This window comes from Camelus dromedarius, chromosome 2 (genome assembly GCF_036321535.1).
Source record: "Camelus dromedarius isolate mCamDro1 chromosome 2, mCamDro1.pat, whole genome shotgun sequence".
Classification (NCBI taxonomy): Eukaryota; Metazoa; Chordata; class Mammalia; order Artiodactyla; family Camelidae; genus Camelus; species Camelus dromedarius.
In genome coordinates this window covers 41,923,368-41,945,268 of record NC_087437.1, presented here as the reverse complement: position 1 = coordinate 41,945,268, position 21,901 = coordinate 41,923,368, and the positions used below count along the sequence as shown (strand labels likewise).

General features: G+C 38.4%; 1 protein-coding gene across 5 annotated transcripts in view; it reads right to left on the bottom strand.

Moving 5' to 3' along the window:
* FNDC3B (fibronectin type III domain containing 3B) overlaps positions 1 to 21,901 on the bottom strand; it is a 312,077-nt gene that overhangs the window by 249,081 nt on the left and 41,095 nt on the right. The window contains exon 1 of one of the 5 annotated variants that reach the window (XM_064492819.1): positions 5,124 to 5,536. The exons of the other annotated variants lie outside the window; for them this stretch is intronic. The gene's annotated coding sequence lies outside the window, so the exon portion shown is untranslated. Of the gene's footprint in view, positions 1 to 5,123; positions 5,537 to 21,901 lie in introns of those variants that run through there. 5 annotated transcript variants of the gene reach the window in all.

Sequence of the window (21,901 nt, the reverse complement as noted above, 5' to 3'; positions counted from 1 at the left end):
CAAAAAATCAGAAGAGTAAACTGATTTTCCAGGGCCTGCCTCTAGGTCCTTCCATTAGGACAGAGTAGTAAATAATGACACAGGTTTAGGGGACTCAGGGGCTGAGGGGGAAGAAGGATGAAGGTCCTTAGGACCTGCTCTGGACTGAAGCTATTTAAGTCCCATGTGGTCCAAGTCAGCTAACTGAAGTTTTCGATATTGGGGTCTGAGACTCAAATCCAGTTAACAGTGCTATTTTGTTTCTATTTTTTGTTGTTTCAGGGTCAGCGGGGGGAGACACACACAGGTACTGGCAGGAGGATATAATTGCATTCTTGTATAAAATTCAGGCACCCCTGGTTGCCCGTCCCTAATGCCAAAGAATGTCTCAACACCAACATTATGTCTAACACTGACAATCCCAATTTAAGAAACCTCTGGTTGGCAGCGTACTAAACAACTAGTAAACAACAGGACTTGCGATCAACAAAACAGCAATCCAGCCCGGCTAGGTAGCACTCTTAAGCACAGGTGTCAAGTCCAAATTGTAGAGTTAAACCCCAATTCCAAGTGTGGGATAAAAGGACAGACCCCTGGTCCACAAACGTCTCACGGGTGTAGGATGAGATAGCATGGGGCCTGTATGTAGTAGCAAAAACCCCAAAGAAGCCAAATCCACTGGCACAAAGAGATCATTTCATTTGCTTCTGAAAACTGTAAAGGCAACTTGAGTAATGCAGCTATTCTATACAGAAAAAGATGCCTGAATCCTGTATTTTTACTACTAGCTGATGGATTATCCATCTCACAGATGTGCTGTGGTTGCTGCAGATTAACAGGAGGGGAGCAAGGGAAGTGAAGATGGGGGGAACTGCACATTAAAAAGTGAACTGTATGTACAGTCACTCCTTAGACAGCGTACAGTGGAGATTTATGAACATCATACACTCCTGGTGTTTCAACTCAACCACTTTTAATCACGGAGAAAAATGGAAGAATGAACAAAGTCAACCCTGCCACAGAATCTCACTTCTCATAACCGAAGTTGTTCATCCTCTTTCCGTAGGCCACCATCTTGCTAAAATCCAAGGCCTACCTTCTAATCCCTAAGAGTTTCACCAAAGGTAAACTAGACTTCATCCTGACTGGAATGCAAGGTAAGAGACTGATCTAGATGGGTGATTCACGCAGCCAACAATGTTTAAATATCCCTTTCTACACTCCATGTACATACATAGGATACATCTATTTGCCTGGAATGCAACGGACATACAGAAAGAGCAATCAATTATCTCTAGCCAAAATAACGCACAGCTATTTAACAAGGCAACTGTCTGCCAACCCGTCCTTAAATTATCATAGAACAGGAAGAATTTAGTGCCGTGGACTACAAAAAGGACAAGAGAAAAGGCAGGAAGTATTACAAAAGAATGAAAACCGTAGATGCAAAACATAGTTTAGGATACAAAGAAGTATGTACTATGGCTATTACCATATTTTGGGTTAATCTCTAGTGATGGAGGAGGTTGAGAGGGAGAGTAATGACTTTTCCAACTACAAATGGGAAGTCAAATGATCAGGTTGTAAATTGGGAAAACCACTCAGCCCCTAACTACTGACAGTTAAAGAAGGTTAAGTTGGGCCAAGAGACTTGGGAAGGCTTGCCATGAATCAATCATTTAATGGTGACAGCTTCCCAAAAGTGAGTCTCCTGTTTTGGCTGGTAACCCACACAAAATTACACGTGTACTCAACTTAAACAGGTACGCCTCAGCCCCACTGCTCTGGGGAGACCTGGAGAATGTGACATGCCTAAGAAAGCCGATGGAACTTTTAAAATGAAATTAAAAGGATGAAGCAATGAATGTGGAAAGCTTACTATGCAAACAGTTAACTTTAAGGATCAAAGATTTTATTTACAATGCCTGTGGGTGGAAAGTACACATTTTTCCACTGCATTATAGAGCAGGCAGGCCATAACTTAATTTTTTCATAGGGGCGTAGGGTCATTACTGTGTCACTACTAAACAATACTGTGTTTAGTCACAAAGTGATGTACTAGGGAATTACTGCAGCATTTTGACCTTACGTATTTGAGAAATTCACTGTTCCTTTGAGTTTAATTTCTATGTTTTCTTCTCCACTCCTCATTAGGCCATATCAAAAACCACACCCCCTCAAATCTGAGAACCAAATCCTGAATTTGCTGTCTTACATCTTCCTTGGGCTGGGAAGCCAGATTACTATATACACACACAGAGGAGCAGCCTCTGGGGCCTCTGTACCATCTTCCCTGGCCACTTGCTGATTATCAGCTGGGAGGGAAGCTGAGCAGGCCAGATGTGTTATCTCTGGATAGCTGGGCTGGAACTGTTTCTCGTTTCAGTCAGAAAGTCTCATGAGAAATCACCCTGACAAAACCCTCATTATCCCAGTCTGGGTTCCTTCTCCCCGAGACAGATGTGTATCTGACGGGGCCAAAGCTATCACAGAACTCATGCATTTTATTCAAGGCTGTACTACATCCACACCATCCCTCTCACACACAACAGAGTTCTTGCAATGAATCCATTCTTTAGACCACTACCCTTTACAAATAGAGAATAAATATGCTGCAAAACTAATCCAAATAAACCAATGGAAAACAGATGATCTCTACTACAATGCTTTTTTCGAATCCTCTAAACTTTTTTCTCACATGGAGCGCCAAGGTTTCACCCCTATTCTTTTTATTCTTACCCATACTTCCATTTCAAAGAATTTGGTGACAACCACAGGCCCTCACAACCTCTCCCCCTAACCACACATCCTAACACTAAAACCACAAGTGCTTCATGCCCAGTCAGCTCTGTTCTTCTGATCGACAGGGAAGGGGTGCCACGTGAGCACTTGTGGTTAACTTCCCTCTCTCCTGAGAGCAACTCGTTTGTTACCTTCATTACCTGCTAGCAAGCCCAGCATTACTAAAGAACTTCTACACTAATGCAGGGGAGGGGGCTAGGCACTCTGAATAACAAAACGAACAGATCCTCACTGTTAGTAAGACATTTAATTCCACCCAAACATGCCCGCAAAGCTTTTACAGAACATCTTATTTTAAAAGAATATTACAAAGGGTCTTCAGTTTTTACATGACTCTAGGCAAGTAGATTATTACTTTTTCCTCTTATTTTGCTTCCCTACTCCAAGTCTAAAAGGGTTTTCCATAGTATTTTGGCCCAGCCTATACTAAGAAACATACTGGCCAATTTCATAAATATCCTGTTTCTCAGGAGAGAACCACAGATCCATTTCCAAAGGTCAGAGAAAGCAATTATATACTAGGAAGAATTTCTAACTTGAAAAAACCAAAGCCTTAATCACTGCTGGGAGAGTTTTAAGTCTGTGGACCCGGCCTTCAAATTAGTAACAAAATGTCCTGGTCTTCACTCCATGGGCCGATGACCCAAATTTCCTTACATTAATTCAAGATGTGAGTTAGCAGTACAGTACACAAATTAGTTTCAGATGACAAGAGAAAAAGAAACTAACAGCACCAAAAGGAACAAAGTATAACCATCAGAGCCAAATGAGGTGGCCCGGCTGGGTGAAAAGAGATGGACTTCCTCAGTTAAACCTCAGGCCAGCGCTGGGGCAGGCCCCCAGGCTCTCTTCATCTATACTCTGATGAAGCTTTTGACTGACTTCTAAACTATCCCATGGAAGTATGTAAAAAGTAAATGCAGTATGAGAACCAATAAATGTGTGTCAGTTATACCTCAATTAAAAGAAAAGGCACATTATCAGTTTTAACTTTCTGTTTTCATCCTGCAATTCAAATGCACTTTCAGAAACAAAATAAGTTTTTGGATGAATGGGATATGGATAGAAACCCATCAATTATAGAGACCTATAAAGCAACTAAGTAAGTAAATAATCAAATAATAATCATTTTCAGAATTCATACCACTAAAGTTGTGATTCCATAAAGCTTGTATCTTTTCCAATAAAATATACATTAACCAATCACCATCAAGTAATCTAAACAGCATGTAAACATTTTGCTTGCTACATGATTGTTCTGCAGTCTGAGAAAAATATTCTCATGGGCACATTAGTAAAATCAGAGCTTGATTCATACTGCAAGAAAAGTGCCTTCTCTACTGAAAAGGCTAAATGATTTCTAATAGTAAAAATCTATTGTGGACCAGGTTTCAGAAAATTATCCCAAACATATCAGAAACGTTCCAGTCATTTTTTTAAATAGTAATAAAGACAAGAAAATTTTCCTAATTCACTAAGGCAAGAAAAAACTCATCAGTAGTCAAAATGAAAAAAAGATAAACACTGAATCACAAAAAAACAAACCAAAACAACCCAGGAGCTTTTGTCTTGCTGTGATGTGTTTGGGCCAGATGGATTTGAGAGGTTACTAAGAAATTGCTGTCTCTTTTAATACAATACAATTATCAGCTAGCTAATGTTTTATGAGTGTTACAAGTTTTCAAATGGCCTCCAATATAAAACCTACACCTACTAAAACTTAAATTATGACAAACATTTGTGCAGTTGATTTACACTTGTTTATGCCACGACTAGAGTAAAAAAGAAAAATCTTAAAAAGTCAAAATTTGGCAGAGAATCATATAGCATAGAAAAAAGAAACAAAGAAAAACTGCTTTCATGGACTTCCTTCTCATACAGGTGGCTGTTAGGTGTGCGTATGCCCTCAGTCACTAGGACTGACCACTTCCAAATGTGTGGTCTACCATTCTGAACTTTATCAGCAAGATTTAGAAAGACAAAGAGGGAGGGAGGAGGAAGGGAAAGAGAGAAATGTTGAGAAAGGAGAGAAGAAAAAAGAAAACAAGCTTTTAAAAAGTTATTTATACATATTCCTACAACTAATGAGATTATCAAAGAAAGTATCATTTGCTATTTTATTTTCCTCATCAGAAAAACCTCTTACCTCCCTGCTTCATTCTGGTTTTGAAAGGTAAACCCCTCGACTGATATTTCAAGACCTAGAAACTCTCAAAACATTTCTAGCCTTCTGGGCAAAACTAGAAACAGCTTTCTGATAGTTACTATGGAAACACCAACAGCATCAATAGAAAGAAAAAAATGATTAAAACAAAATAGAAACACTGTGCAACCTCCTTTACCTCTGAAATTGAGAAAACTCTGCTCATCCATCAACACACATCAGATTGTTTTTATCACGTCCCTGCTGCTATAAAAGCAGGGCTTTTCTTTCCCTTCTGGTAACACTAAGCCAGTGGCCGCAGCGCTGGCTCTGACCATGCGGAATGAGCACGTGGCCATGGAACCTGATGTGGGGCACTGCCATTGGACAGGAGAAGGCTGGGGTGGTTTTAGTGCTTCTCCTTGTACCCTCTCTCCTGCACACTCTGGGCAACCATGAGGAAAGGTACTTGTACAAGCAAACACTCTCCTTTACTTTTTCGAAAATCAAATGAAATTGTGCCCTGAAAAGGATACGGAGAGAAACTAAGGATTTTTATTAGAACTGTTCACAGCCCCTTCACTAAAAACTGTTCAAAGGACCAGTATATTAAAGTAAGAAAGTACCAGAGAGACCCCAAACTGAGTTCTGGAAAACATGAGTTCTAATTTGAGGGTTGGCAATAATTAGCTCTGAATTTGGGCAATTAATTTCTTCTTTTACAAAATGACAAGATTATAGATTCACCTTTAAGGTTCCTTTTTGCTCTTAACCGACTATGTTTCAAAATAACATTGCCTACTGTGTTTACTTCATACAGATTAAATGAAATCTAAAAGGAGGTTTACGCAAGTCTAAAAAGGTTTACTCAAACTCTAAAAACCTGTTAATTTCTCTCTTTTACATGAGTATAATCTGAGCCTTCTGCATGAAAGGAAGAATCTAAGTAAAATGTTAAAAAAAAAAATGTATTGACTAAATAGGGATAGTAATCACTGTGTTTTTATGCCAATGAAATCTAATTTTACAGCTGAGCTCTGCACAGCTGTGGAAGAAAGGCTCTTGCCACGGCTTGCCACTTGAATGAAAGAAGGAGTGGTGATAACTGTTCATGCAGAAAAACCTCTTGAGACATGAGCAGTACCTGGAGGTATGCACCCAGCTGGTTGGTTGAGGCACAAACAGTCTGGAATTTGTCTTCTTGTCTGATACGGGTTCATTAGTGAAGTTAAATCACAGTTGTCTGAAAAAGTTCTTAAGCTTAAAAACATTCTTGCTTTTTGCATCCAGTTATAAACACAGGAGAATTAAGTGGCAACGTTTAAATCCTCAGAGAAATCCTGTGAAATGGGGTTTAGACTAAAAACACCACCACCACTGCTGCCACAGATTAAAACAAATAACAATAAATGTTTCAAGTAACAAAATAAAAGAACTTCCACTGTGCTCCAGAGACCAAGGAGGATGCCAGGTAGTCCAACGTACAGGCCCTGCCTTCAAGAATAAATAGATTTTTTTTTTAAATTTGGCAAAGCATAGTCATGCCTGAATTCCAGACTACCAGATCTGGGAGGCACAATTTTCTAAGAAGAAAAAAAGAAAAACTATATATCCAAGGATTATATGTAATCTGAGGCTGCTTTTATAATTTTCCATGAATATACAGAGACTGGTTGCTTCTGCAGCCCCATTAATGTAACCCAAATTTTTAAGGAAACAAAAACTAAAGGAAAAAAATTACATCACTGTACAGACACAATCTCTGGACCTCAGATCCACATCCACATGTAAACAGCTCAGTTCCGCAAATATTAACTAAAAAGGAAAGGGGGCCCAACTACAAGTTTACCAACCAAAGGTCCATTTGCTCTGTTCGTTGTTTTTAAACAATATGTAAAGAAGTCAGCAGACACAGACATTTTTATTAGAACACCTAGACTCTGGGAACACACAGCACAATAGATCTCACACCCCTCTCTCAGGTCCCAAGGATGGCAGTCTAGCATCTACAAAGAAACATTCCAAAGCTGTGAGCCCTTATTTTCACACATACACAAGCTAGCTAGCTTTGTCACATACTTTATCCAAAGATGAGAATACCTGAAAATATTTATTTTCAGTGAGATTTCGAATTGTGTGGTTGTTTCCTTAGATCTTTTTCTATAGGAAGTTGAGAGAAAGTCTAGAAAACTGCAGTCCAAGAACGGGAAAAGTCACTCCTAAAGCCCCCTCCAGCTCTAAGCCTTTCCACCTCCGAACCAATTTACCTCCAAGCAGCTAGGGCCAGAGGCAGAGAGATGAGATGGGGAGTCAGAAGACATGTTCACCTTCCCAGCAAGAGCAGCTCACCTCTCACCCAGCCCTCGGGCACTGCCACCTGCCTGGAAGCCCCACAGCACTTTGTCCTGCTGCTGGTCAGGGTTATGGCTCAAAATGGGCCTGCAACAGGCCCTCTGGGTCTCAGTTTCTTCATCTGCAATGTGGGTGTTTTAAGCCAACTGCTAGATTCCCCGCTACTGAAATCCAAAATGCATTTTATTACTCTGTCTTAAGAGATCTACTGTGAATTAAATTCACATTTGTGCAACTACTTGTGTACTTAACAGCCATGCATAACACCCTTTATTTGGGGGGTGAGGGGAGGAGGAATGTGTTGCCAAATCAAGTAACTGCTTAGCATACACAAGGTCCTGGGTTCAATCCCCAGGACCTCTGAGACAGGAGGAAAGGGCACAACCACTGAAGGAATGACACAGCAATTGAGGACAGGACAAACTGGTTAGAACCAAGATGGCAGAAGATTCAATTTTCAGTAGACCTTGAGCCTCATGGCACATCCATGGGTGCCGTGACAGTTCCGAGGCTGACCATAAAAGGTCAAAAGGTGGGTGAGGGCCCAGTTCCTGGAAATCCCTGCTCCTTTCCCAAAGCAGTTGGAATGATCTCCTACTTGTTAGCATATAAAGTTACCAAGCCCATAAAATCTAACAACTCTGCACCTCTCTTGCCTTCAGAGACTGCCCATGCTCTCTGTCTATGGAGTGTGCATCTCTCTAAATAAACTTGCTTTCACTTTACTATGCCTTGCTCTTGAATTCTTTCCTGCGCGAGGCAAGAACCTATTCTTCGGCAGCACCTCCATTTAAAAAAAAAAAAGTCAATGCTCTCTGAAGGAACTGATTATAACATCTAAGAATCTGGCAACAAAACATAGAAGTGGAAAGGCTGATGAAAAATTCATAGGTTAGTGAATTTTAAAAATTAGATAAAACAAGCACATAGTACAAAATTTAAAAGATAACTTTCAAAGACAGCTAAAGTACATTTCTCTCCTATCCAGTCCCCAGTTCCCTGTACGCAGAGGCAACAACTGTGAGTTTTTGGTGTATCCTTATCAACATACAAATTTAATGATTTTTAAAACATTTTTTAAACCTGCTTAGGGAAGGTTAAGCAAGACTACTGTATTATCATGTAGTCCAGATGGTTAAAAATGAGGGAGAAAAAGAAACCAGCAGAAACCAAACTATAAACTACTAACATTATATCCTCCATGGTGATTTGCACTGAGCTGCGCCATGATTAAACACAAAAGCCAAAGTACTTCACAGAGGAGGGCAGCTAAGCAAGTTACTGATGAGAGACTCAGAACAAGGTGTCTTGGTACAAAGGGTTTCAAGACTCTATTATTTTCAGTATCCCAAAAGAAGGACTTAAGCTGAAATGAACCTTCTAAAATAGCATCAAACAAAAGGACATGACCAAAGATAATCATCCATTCTTTTAACAAATGTTTATTGGGCATGATCATGTGCCAGGGACTGTACCAGAATTGGTGGATTCTAGAAACAAAAGCGTGAGATTAAATAGCATTACACTGAAATGTTATATTCTATAACCCAAGTCCATGTTGGACACTTCTGACAAAACCAGTCAACAGACCTCCATGCTCTAAGAAACCTTTCATCTGAGATAAGCACCAATGTCTAAATTTGGCTTCCCAGCTGTGGCATCTTTTCTAGTCTTAAGTGTTCCGTAAGATGAATTTGTCTTCAAAGCACACTCCCTTCCTCAATCTTCATTTCTGATTCGTCAGTAGGATACTAAAATGGTTTCTTTAATCAGTCCATATAGAATTCAATCGTGTTTATTCAACAAATTCAGTTTTGTTGAATTGAATAGATGTTATAAAACACTTATTACAAGGAAGAGCTCGGAAGCTGTTAACATCAGCACAGTGGAAGCATCAATGATGTTTTATTCAGTTATACTTAATATGTATTTCAAAGATTTCTGACATTCCATTAGTCATTTCAGATGTTGGTTCAAATATTTTTTTCCAAAAAAATCTGAGTCTTTCCTCTACCCCTATGTGGGGGAGGGTGGAGAAATCAATGAGAACAGTATATGATACACTGAAGATCAGTTTACAAGCAAGTTTTTTAAAACAAGTTATTTCTTAAAGCATCACTACAACTGATGACATTCTCATAAGCAGTTCTGTACTTCACCTAATATGACTGAACACAAAGCAAATACCAGGTGTTCCTTAGAATGCATAAGGTACTGAAACAGAAAATTCGCATGAAGTAACAACACTCACGAAGAAACAAATTAGCAGGTGCAGACACATGAAAGGGAACATCTATTTACTACTTCAGATTTTAGTCCATTACAATAAAAATTTAACATGAGCAAACACTTTAATCCAGACTAATATTTTTGAAAATACAAAAATGTGGAATTCTTCGGAAAAAAACATTTTCTTTCCATTAAAGAAAAAACCTGTCACGTACCACAGAGCACCAAGGAGATTTCTCTTAATAGATGAAATGATAGTTAGTGTATAATGCCTTATATGCAAATAGATGAATCTAAATGTTTCAAAGCATGGTACTTGCCTATATTTTAAACACTCCCTATGAATAATGATGACATCACTAATTACACTAATATAATTTGTTAAAAAATGTAAGGGGGTTGCCTTCATTTATTTAATAAATACTTCTTTAGGTTCTGCTCTGTGCAAGACACTCTTTTGTGCTGAAATCATTCAAATTCTATACTTAAGGAGTTCACTAACAGACTTTAAAATCTTCCCAGAAAAATAGTTTAAAATTTCAATTCTAATACAAAATGTGTGTTTCCAAGTCAATTTTCATATTTCTCCTCATGCGAAAGCATTAAAGACACAAAACATTTTTCAGTTAATACTACTGAAGAACTCAGAAGCATAAGATTTAAAAAGACAAATAACATTTTAGGATTATTAATAGTTATGACCTCATGAACCCCATTAAAAAGGTCTCAGGAATGCCCAAGGGTCCCCCAAACCACACTTTGACAACCACTGCTCCACACCAAGCAGCTTAGATGTAAAAATACAAGAAAAATTTAAATTCACTTTCTAGTAGACAAAGACTGCTGTCTTTATTTTATACTCTGCACATCCACAATTCACCTGGCAGCGTCTGAATAAAGAACAAATGAATCCAAATGAAAAGGTATCCAAATTCTAGCATGAATTTTTCTTTCCAGGAGTTTATGTTACACTCTTTAAAGCACTATGGGGGAAAATTTATTTGGTAAAATCTTGAGAGAAGAGCAGCAGGCTGGAGGGATAAGAAAATGGATGTTGGGGACCAGGTACTCCCCTGCTGGGAATGTCAACAAACACTAAGAGACAGGGTGGGACCTGACCCCAATAAATCCAGGCCCATTCGATGGCGATTCCATTCAATCTCTCAAGTAATCATACACATGCCTGGATTCAAAGCAAATGATCGATTCCAAGGAAATAAGGACAAGTAATTTTGTGTTGCCATTCCCGAGAAAGTCTCTTATCTGCTCTGACCTCTAGACCTTCATTTACTGCTCAACGAACCCATCCCAAATCTGGAGATGATTTGATCTAGTATTTTCTAAGGTCACTACTTTATTTTCTTTTGCCAAAGCCTGTTATGTCTTTGATCAGAGAACCCCAAAGGAGTTTTTTGAGGCATAAGGTAACTCTGAAAATGAGAACCTAAGTTTATAGACAGAACAGTTAGCAAGATGGTGACATTCATTTCCTGGAGCAACAAATTAGCAAAATCAAAATATGCCACAGCTAATTGATTTGCATTCAGCACACACACTGTTAGATAAGAGGCCTCCCTTTTATTTTTAAAAATAGATTTAACAAGAATATTAATTTTCCACTGGCCACTATAAATAAATGGAACTACAGAATCTTTCTTTGCAAGGGCGTTCTGGCCAGTCGCCGTGAGCCTGACCCCAAGCAGAATGTGTATTTACATTGCCAAGAGGCAGCATTGTGTGCTGGTGGGAAACCACTTCTCACAAACCTCCCATTCAGCGGGGGCGTCCACAATAGGTGCTCACAAAGGAAGCAGGCCTCGCTAAGAGCACCTCCGACGGTTCCAGGGAGAACTTTCCAAGGCTCAGGACAGAGAACTACTGCCAATGCCACGTTCACAGGCCCCAGCTGCCTACACTTCAGGGTCGACAAAGCTCGGTGTTGCCCACAATCATTCCCCCAGTCCCTCCCCAGGTGAAAGGGAAACGGTCAACAGCTCCATTTCAGTTCTTGAGCTAATCTCTCAGGGTGTCGCTTTGTTTCAAAAAGAATCATAAGGCCACAGCATTTTTCCTCAAATAAACTGGAAAATACTCCAAAGAAGCTATTGCTTTTCAAAACTAATGAAAGGTGTTAGTATTGACTATGCAATTTAAAAAAATCAAAACTTCAACAGTCACTTCAATCTCTACTGAAAATTATAATTCCTTAAACACTGACCATTTTGCTTAACTGCAAAGCAAAAAAAAATTATTATTTTAACTTCTCAAATAGGAAAGTGGATATTATCAGCAGATCAACGACTTCTGCACAAATATGTGAGGAAATAAAGGTGACCACACATGCCATTAAATCAATCAGCTGCTGGTTGAAAAATCCAATTAATAAGTAAGTTCTGTCAATTCAATACTACACTACTAAACTACCAGTTTGACTTTTTCCTCTCTACCTAAGCTTTTAAAAAACACAACCAGGTTCTTTCAAAAATGTTGATTAAATTCTCACTAACCCAGTTTCTCGACCTATAAAAGAGAGGTAACAGTTGCTTCCTACAGAAATATTCTTAGACTATTAAATAACTTAATGAAAATGGGCAATGAGCAACTCCTCTGGCTTATTTTTCTCATTTCTCTAATTACAGGACTAGACTCCATGATCAAGGATCCTTCCAGCATTAATGATCTATCAATCTGAACATAGCAACAAACAACATCACAGTTAACACGTATGTCTCAAGGGTTTATTGGATGTCTAATACTTAAGGCAGCCACTGTAAAATAAAAGCTAGCTGCACCCACCCCAACTACAAATAATACCACTTAACTAGCTTCAGGAAGTCACTACTGCAACATAGAAACAGTAAACCGTAAGTATCACAAGGAAATGCTCACAACACAATAGTTAGTGAAATGTACACAGAGCATATATGTACATATAATTGTTCACAAGACTGAAATGAAATAGAACCAAAATGTTAACTATGGTTAACCTACGGAAAATGAAATGAGTAAGTTACATTTTTTTCTTTTGTACTTACTATATTTTTTAAAGCATCCTACAATGAGCATCTCTAATTTTTATAATAGTAATAGTTGACTTTTAAAAACCCATAAAATTCAATCCACTTTGCACCATGTGACTTTAAATTTTTGTTATGAAATACTTCCAAACTATTGTACAACATAAGGTAAAGCTCTAAAGGATACGGATCCACGTCCCACACAGCTACTTCCACCACTCACCCCGACTATGGGACACTACGATGCAAGAACATCTGCTGGGTAAGTAACAGGCTTGGTAACATTTACAAAACCAGCCCTCAGGTCATGCTTGCTGAGTAATCTCTAGATTAGGCATGCTCACTAGGACCAACCCAGTTTTTTTTTAAAGGGAGGAGGGGAAAGGCAGGTTCCCCAGCCTTACTTTTTTTAGATAACAAGCACTCTCAAAAATCCTCTTTGAGCTGCCAAAATAAATCGAACTTTCTAGGTGGAGAACTCTCTGTCAATCAAATGAGACTCGGCAAAGATAAACTAATAATAGAAATCTGTTACATACTTACTTAGCTGTGCTAACCATGCTAGTCCCTAACCAACACAAAGGACTTCAAAAACTCCAGCTATGAAAAGTACAGGGTGGAGTTAGAGTTCCCTCAGGGTTGGCAGGCCTCATTCTCAGTGGAAAAGTAACTACCCACTCTTATATTCGTGGTTTCTTTCCATCCCACCCTCTCTCATCCGAAACCTTCTAAAAATATTTGTCCCATATTTTAATTCCCACACCCCAAATATTACAACATATAATACATGTTCACTCTAAGAATCTGGAAAAACAGAAAAGCAGGAAGAAAGTTTCAAGTATTCATAGTCACATCACCCAGAAACAACCACCATTATGTATGCTGTGATGTTTCATTTGTTTCTTTCCACATGAAATCTGCAGTTAGAGGGGAGAGAGTTTACACAATACAGATCTGCCTATCTTTTATTTTTGATATTTCATATTTATGACAACACAAATGACTTTTCAAAAGTTAACAAGAACTAGTTCCTAAGTGACATTTTCAGAAAAAAGTAGCAAAATCTTCAGGGTTCTTGACCTTGGCACATAAACAGGGGACCAGGGAATACATGACATTCAGCTGAGATGACCAATGTGCATCTTCCTATATGATAGATACCAGGTTATAGTGACAAAATACTCTTAGATTGTGTGCAAGTATGTAAACAGAATTAGGAACTGAAGCGTCCCCACAAGTTACTATTAATTTAATTCTTTGTTTCTATTTGTATATGTATATGTTTCTAAAAAGTAGTTTTACTTTCTATTTCTTAAGAGTTATAGGCTGTTTTATGTTAACTGTTCACAATACTTCCTTCCCAACTATAAACTTACCCTTTCCTCTCATCAGAATATGTACACCAAGAATCAAGGTTGATGGCACTTTGGCCCAAAACACTTAAACCTTAGCATCTAGGTGTACTGCTGCCAGTAAAGTTATTAACAGAAACCAGACTGGCAAATTATATAATGTGACCTAAAATATCTCAGTATAAAGTATATCACAACATAAAATAGTGAAAAGTTGGAAGCTATCTCGTCCATGCAATGGAAGACTATGCTACCAATTTTAAAAGCTGTTGAAATCGATCTGCCAACAAAGGAAGAGGTACACAGCACACAGTTTAAATAGGAAATAAAACAGAGGAATAACAGGTTAACAAACAGAAGGTCTACACTGTAGTCTTATTTCTGCAAAACTAGGAATATGTTTATTTTTCACACAGAACAAAAATAGAAGAAAATACACCAAAGTGTTCACATTGTTTATGGTGAGGTAGGCAGGATGAAGGATTTTTTATCAATATGTCCTGATTTTTTTTTTTTTTTGGTTATTTTTTGTTAGGGGAAAAAATGCATACAGAATGGGGAGCATCTTAAAACCAATCTCATCATATCTGTCAAATAATCTAATGGAAAAAATGAGAATCTAGTGGATAATGGATCACTAGTCAATGATAATCCTATTATACAAACACCTACTACTTCCTGATAAGAGTCACTGATTGTGGCAGCCCCATCTTCTAAATCTGTGCAATAGCTCGCAGGTATGGTTTCCTCGTCACCCAGGCACAGCTGAGCTGACTAGCAGCGATGACAACTCACTCCTAGAAGCTATTTTCAGTTTCAAGATATATCAGAGAATCCCGAACCTAAAAAGGAACTTTGAGGGGACGGGGGTGTAGCTCAGTGGTAGAGCACATGCCTGGCACTCATGAGGTCCTGGATTCAATTCCCAGCGCCTCCGTTAAGGGAAAAAAATAAAATTGAAAATAAAAAAAAAAATAGAATACATAAAAAGAAATCTCAAAAAGTTCAGTTCTGACACAGGTTTGCACAGTATCTAAACATCCCTACTTGACCAGAGGCTTCAAAATATCATAACCCAGCATTTTTCTTTATTATTCTATACCCTTCAGTTAGTTATCCCGGATTTCCTCTCTCAAACAGTCCATAAAAACACTATTTAGAATAACAGGATGATAGGAATAGATAAGGTCAGAATTAGACATAACTGTGTCTGAGTCAGTTAAAAATATAAAGTGTTGACTATTTTAAAATCACAGCCATTGAAAAGAGTCTTCCTTTAATAAAGTCTGTTACCTCTAACCCTGTCTATTACCACTACCAGCAGGAGCAGCGCCCTAGTTCAGGAATTGAATCAAATGACTTCTAGATTCCAAACCAACTTATCCTGCCTACTAACCCTCTCTGCCATCCTTCGTCCACTCATCCCTGAGCATAGACCACGTAATACCTTCCAGAACGTCACTTCCACTTGGCCACTACCCAGTCTCACACAAACCAGCCCTTCTTCACACAGAGACTAGGGTACCGCTCATGAGAGATGTGCACAAGGGACTGCGCACTGCGGAAGCAGGAGCTCTGCTGACGTGACTGCGCCGGTCAGTGTTTCTCCAGGTGTGGTGCAGGAACTTCTGCAGCACGGTCAGGTGGGGCACTTGTTCAGAAATGCACACTCCTCACAAATGTTCTAGCAGCATTATTCATAAAAGCCAAAAGAAGAGAAACCACCCGAACATCTATCAACTCTAGAATAAACCATACGTGGTATACGCATACAGGGGAAAGTTATTCAGCAATAAAAAGGAATGAAGAACTAACCCGAGAGCGTAACAATTTTCCAAGGTTCATACATTTTCTAAGTGAAAACGCCAGTCACAAAAGGCCATATGATTTCCTTTTCATGAAATGTCCGGAATAGGTGAATTTTTAGAGACAGAAAGTAGACTCCTGGGTGCCTGGGGCTGGCTAGGTGTGGGAGTGGGGTGGGAAGTGAGTGCTATTAGGTAGCACGAGGTTTCTTTTAGAAGGTACAGAGTGTTCTAGAATTTGATAGTGGTGATGGCTGTACAACCTTGTGATTATGCTAAAAAAAAAAAATACTGAATTTTACATCATAGATGAGTAAACTGTATGGTTTGTGAAATATATCCCAAAGCTGCTTAAAAATACAGAGCCCTCAGTCCACCTCACAGCTACTAAATCAGACTCTCTGGAGAGAGGCCTGGATAGCCCTCCTCCGAGGAAGGGCAGTGGTGCATTTTCACTAAGCACCCCAGAAAAGCCGTAAAATACACTCAAGTTAACAGTCTTAGATCTTTCCTAATGCTGTATATATAAGCTAAATATATTCTGTACCTCAAAAACACTTCTCAGGCCGAACAGATCCTCTAGAGTCACCCTCCCTATATCACTGTATTTCCTATTCTACCCACACAACTCTCCCTTCTAACCAGTGTGGTAACGCTCCAGGGAGCATGTGACCACTGAAATTTTGTTCTTGTTACTCTCCTCTTTCCTAGAACATCCACTCATTCTGTCCAGGTCTTATCTGCTGCTTAAATTAGACACCTCAAGATTACTCCAACTCACAATGACCTCTAAGAACCCTTTGGGCCTTTGTCTCAAGAGTGAAAGGAGGGTGAAGGACTGCTGGACTTTCTTCCACATCTGATGGCTTGAGCATCTCTAAAGATTCAAGAGACACTCAAGGCCAGGACCCTTTCCTCCATTCGGTTCACTTATTACATCCAAATACTGTGTCTTATGCAACTTTCTCCCCTATCTGATGTAGGGGGAAATTAAATAACTTGATGAAGAATTTTCTTTTCTAAGACTGGAGAATGTGTACCTATTAAAAGGTCCTCAGGATACTGGTGTAAGGCACTGGCATGTGGTACTCACTCACATGTTTGATGAATTCCTTAATACCTAAGAAGCCACTCCTTTAAGTTCAGTTTATTCATACTTCTGGGTTTGCTGAGGTATCTAAACAGATCTTCAGCGTGGGGACACCTGTCACTTCTGTACTGCTTCTGTCTGACACACGAGGTTTGCTGTTCTTTTCCAAGAAGACACTACCACCCCCTCTCAAAGAGACCTGTAGTGTGCATTGGCTTTCCTGTCAGAGACGACGGCTTTACAGAAGCATTTGAGAGAAAAGTCCTTAAGGTCAGAGGTCCATGCCATGGTCATGAAACGAACAAAGAAAACTGGCCCATCTTGTAAATAATAATCTGCAATCTTATTCTCTGAAGTAAAGCCATTCATCTCTGCCCCCAACCCGTACACACAACACAAGGTCAGTGAAATGCCAGAGCACTCCAGCTGATATTCCTGGAAGGAACACAGTCTTGAAATTTGCTCTTCAGTGATCACTCGTGAAGACAAACAGATACAAATTCCACATGTGCTAAAATAAAAGCCAACTTTCTGAAGACGCTAGTAAGTTTTGTATCACATTTGATAGGTATATATAAATACATACATTCTTATATTTCTAGCAACTGTAGTGACAAGGTTAATTCCATAAAGCTAAAATTAAGATGCTCCAAAACAAATATATACAAACACAAACACATACATACATGTATATAAATATATATATATACTCTTTAGAACACTAGGAAGTTACAAAGTGCTTGATACTACAATGCCCATTCCTAAATCTAAAAAAAAAAAAATCAGATTACTGTAATTTCTAATAATTTTTTCAGGTGTTTGCTAATTATGGAAAAATTTGCACCTCTTTAAAACTGCAGCCTCTTTTCACATTTTAATATTAAATAAATAAAAATCTTGATAATTCAAAATAATTGAGAAACATCCCATTTAAACATATGAAAAGAAGCATCTACAACAAATTTAAATGAGGCTCAAACTTTCAAGAGCATTGCCAAGTGGAGCTCCTACCTGCTCTACTTAACAGATAAGACATACTTGTACCTCTAACAATTGCTACTTTAAAAAAATATTTTCCCAAGCGCTTCAGAAAAGTTTTATTTCATTCTATTCCCTCTCCCCAGCTCTATAACCCCTGCCTTATTTCAGTAAATTTCCCAAACTCTTCATAGTCACTGAAGAGATTACTGGGATGAAGAATTAAATTATCCTCAGTACCTAGATAAAACAAGGTATAGAATGACTTAGTTTTAATTTTGTGAGCTGAACCCTAAGTAAGGATATCATTTCAGTTTATTTTCACAATCCTATCCTGTGACATGAGAAGTCAAAGTGATAAAAAAGAAAAAACTACACTTGAGAATCAGGAAACCTGGGTTATTCTGATTCATTTAAGAACTTTTTCTGTGTTCTAAGCACAAATCCCTCTCCAGCTTCTTAACGTAGCTGTTTGGTGACAGCCCCAGTTTTTTTCTCACATGCCCACTCCGATTGATTCGGTGCCTGTCTGCCCTGCAGTGCTGAGAAAGACTCACTGCCCTGGCACAGTGATAATTAGACATGGCTGCCAAGGTAGTGAAATTAAAGACTGTGCAGATCCATGTCACATACTTGCCATCCACTGGTTAGAAAAAGCACCAGGGACCACTCCACTCGATTGTTCAACCAAGAAATGCAGTAGCAGAAAAGAGGAGATACACTTGATGCTGGACAAGTTGTAGACACAAAGCCTCTGATCTCCACCTCTAATATGTTTATCATTTCAGAGACAATATTTATGTCTGAGAATTCAAAATTGACTAATATTGTAAAATTTTAATCAACACTTAATAATTACGATATTAGGATTAAGCACAACTACTCAGCTCATTTTACAGACATCACATCTGACAGATACTACAACCAGAGCACTACTATCAATGAATAATACATGCTGAAATCACATGTATGATTGAGATCACATAAAGCAGAGTTGACAGAGCTGCAAATTCATTCCCTCAGTTTTCCAAATATTTATTGGGTGTCTTATGAGCCTGGCACTATGCAGACACTGGAAATCCAGTTTTGCACATTTGGCTAACTTTGTAATTGGGTTAAGATTTCAAAAGACCTTCAAATAACAAATAGTGAGATTTTCAAACTTCCATCCCCCTGATCTTTACAAGACAGCCTTATTGAGACTTTTTAAAAATGTTCCAAGATCCTCTGTCAAAGGTATTTAAGACATTGCTACGACTGAAATTAAAATCTAAAATCATCATACTGCTTGAGGGCTTAATAAATCTGACATTCAACTTGGGTGTGGTATATGTTGCCACCTACCCCCTACCTTCAATCAACTGATAATTCAGTACAGACTGTCACAGGGAAATCCTCCAAATCTCTGCAGACGGCTGTGCCACATCGCATTCTGTCTCCAACATTCACTAATGAATTCTTACTGTTTTTTTCCAGGGTTTAAGAAAATCCTGTAGTAAAACATCTTGCCCTAATCTTATACTGTACCCCTGTAACATATATTCTAAAAGATGTTTTCATGCATTCATTATTCATCTATTTAATTCAGAAATTAGAATTAGTAAAATAAATAATTTGTTCTAAACTAATTTTTACTTATGCAAAGTCCTATGGGTATCACTCACTGTGAGTTTAAAAAGCTCACAGTACAGTGAAAATACTATTCATTCAAAGCTAATTGTGTGAAATTCAACACCATGTCAAGTCAGCTCTCTCTCAATGCCTTTTCTGTCCATAAGAAAGCTACTTTCCCTATCAGTTAAACCAGAACCCTGAATATTATTTGGCCATTGTCTATACATCTTAAAAGTCTTAGTAAACAATCTTATGGTTACCAGGGAAAGGGGGTGGGAAAAGATAAATTTGGGAGTTTGAGATTTGCAAATGTTAACCACTATATATAAAAATAGATAAAAAACAGATTTCTTCTGTATAGCACAGGGAAACATTAAAAAAAAAAGTCTTACTGCTGGATAAATATCTTCCGTGCAAGCTAATCACTTTAAACATCACATACTTTTTAGAATGCTGTCAACACAAATATCACTCTCACAACAGCTACCTTTTGTAGAATTTACTTTAAAATCAGTTTCTAAATGATCAATTACATGTCAAAATATCCCTGTGAAGATTCAGATTTGTGCAATTTGCTGTATGTAAACTATACGCCAATTTTTTAAATATGTCACAAGGAATTCTAGCACTGCATACATTGCCTGAAATCTACATAATATGAGGAAAGAGGATCTCGGTGGCAATCTGGAGATTTGGGTTTAATTTGTTTTATTACGAATATCAGCTGTGCGACTTAGGTTTCTCAGAGGCTTCATGTATCTGCAACACGATGTGGTTGGACTAGATGATCTGCAAATTCCCTTCCAGTTCTAAATTCTGTGATCCTAATGTAGTAGTTTCACTAACTTGGGATCAGAGTCATAAATAAAGTTCTAGCTGAAAGAAATTTTCCCTAGAAAGTACTTTGTTTAGCCACATATCTTTAAAGAAAACTTACAATAGCCATACAACATTCACTCAGGTCACACCTTGAACAATAAGCATCTTTAGGCTGCAGCCTTTTCCAGGGACAAGATGTGGTAAACACTTCCCCGGTTCTAAGCTTCTCATTACTTACTCTGAGGTGATGAATGGTAAAAATGTCAAGATCCAAAGGCAGCAGTAGTACACACTACACTACCCTTACTGCCATCGTGGATGGCAACCTACAGATCTCTGAATGAGGTCAGCCCAGGGCCCTTAAATTCTCCCGCAGCCTTCATGTGGTACAAGAAGACTGCAAATGGAGAATCATTTAATCCTTTGTAGCCCCTGGCAAATACCAAAGATTCCAAATCATATTTTTACATCAGCATTAACTTTTCCACCAAGAGGGTTTGATTTCTCTTGCAGCATGTTACAACCTATTTTAATTCCAAAAACACAACCTTAGCACTTAAAATTCACAATAAAATTTTTAAGGTTTTTTTTTTTAAAGTCAGCATCACCTTCAAGATTATCTAATCCACCCCTTATTTTTGAGAGGTCATACCACTGATTAACGGAAGAGTTAAGGTCTCTTGCCTCTCAAATCACTTCAAATTTCTAAGCGTATGTTCTACCTAAGTTTATAAAGGAAACCTAACCAAGTTATAAGCTCTTTACAACACCCACACATATATACACCCACTCTTACTTATCAAATTCCAAAAATGTTAATTATCCCACTGTCTTTCCCCCAGTCCATCAGGTTCTATCTACGAAGTCCCAAACCAGGCCAACTACTGAAAAAACAAGTATTATCTATGTTAGTCACTGTAAGTTTCCCCCCCAAAAAAAACAACAGGATAAGAAAAAGATGGCTACACCTGCAGTGGGAGCTGACAGCACAGGCATGGTAAGTTACATGCTTTAACTAGAAGCATACGACCCAAAAAATAGGAAATCAATATAGATATATTTGTTTTCTAAACAAAAGAAAGATGACTCAAAACTATCCTCTACAGTCCATCTGGATTCTACACTAAGTCTTAGCCATGTCACTGCCTGATGTCTCTGGGAGTAGCCTGGAAGAAATGTAACTGCAAACCCAAGTAAAGGTGAGGGCAACAGATAAACCCATTTGGAAACAGGAACCAACTACATGTGGTATCTCTGGTTTTTTCTAAGTGCATCCAAGGTGATAGTTTCCAAACTATATGCCGTAGAACAAATATTCTGCTTCATGCTGATAACGTCTTATGTTAAAAAGGAATTCTGCTGTCAAGTAAGCTTGAGAATTCTGGATTGAACAGCCAGAGGTTCTTTAATGCTGGACTTTAAAGAACTAATATGAGAATCTCTCCAGGGTCAAACTTTTCTGAACACACAAACTTTTCCCAAGGACTGCTGTTCACTGCTCAAGCTACTTAATTATTTTCAACTCTCCTAATGAAGTTATGTGAAATCTTTATTTTACAGAGATTAACTAATGATATGTTAGCAGCACTTCACTTACACTTTCTTCACGGAAGAATTTAGCCCAATCTTTAGGTAAAGAGTCAAAGAAAATTGGATTCAATGGTTAGCTCTGTAATCAAACAAGGAATTCAAGAATCTAAAGGACTGCACAATCTTATTCA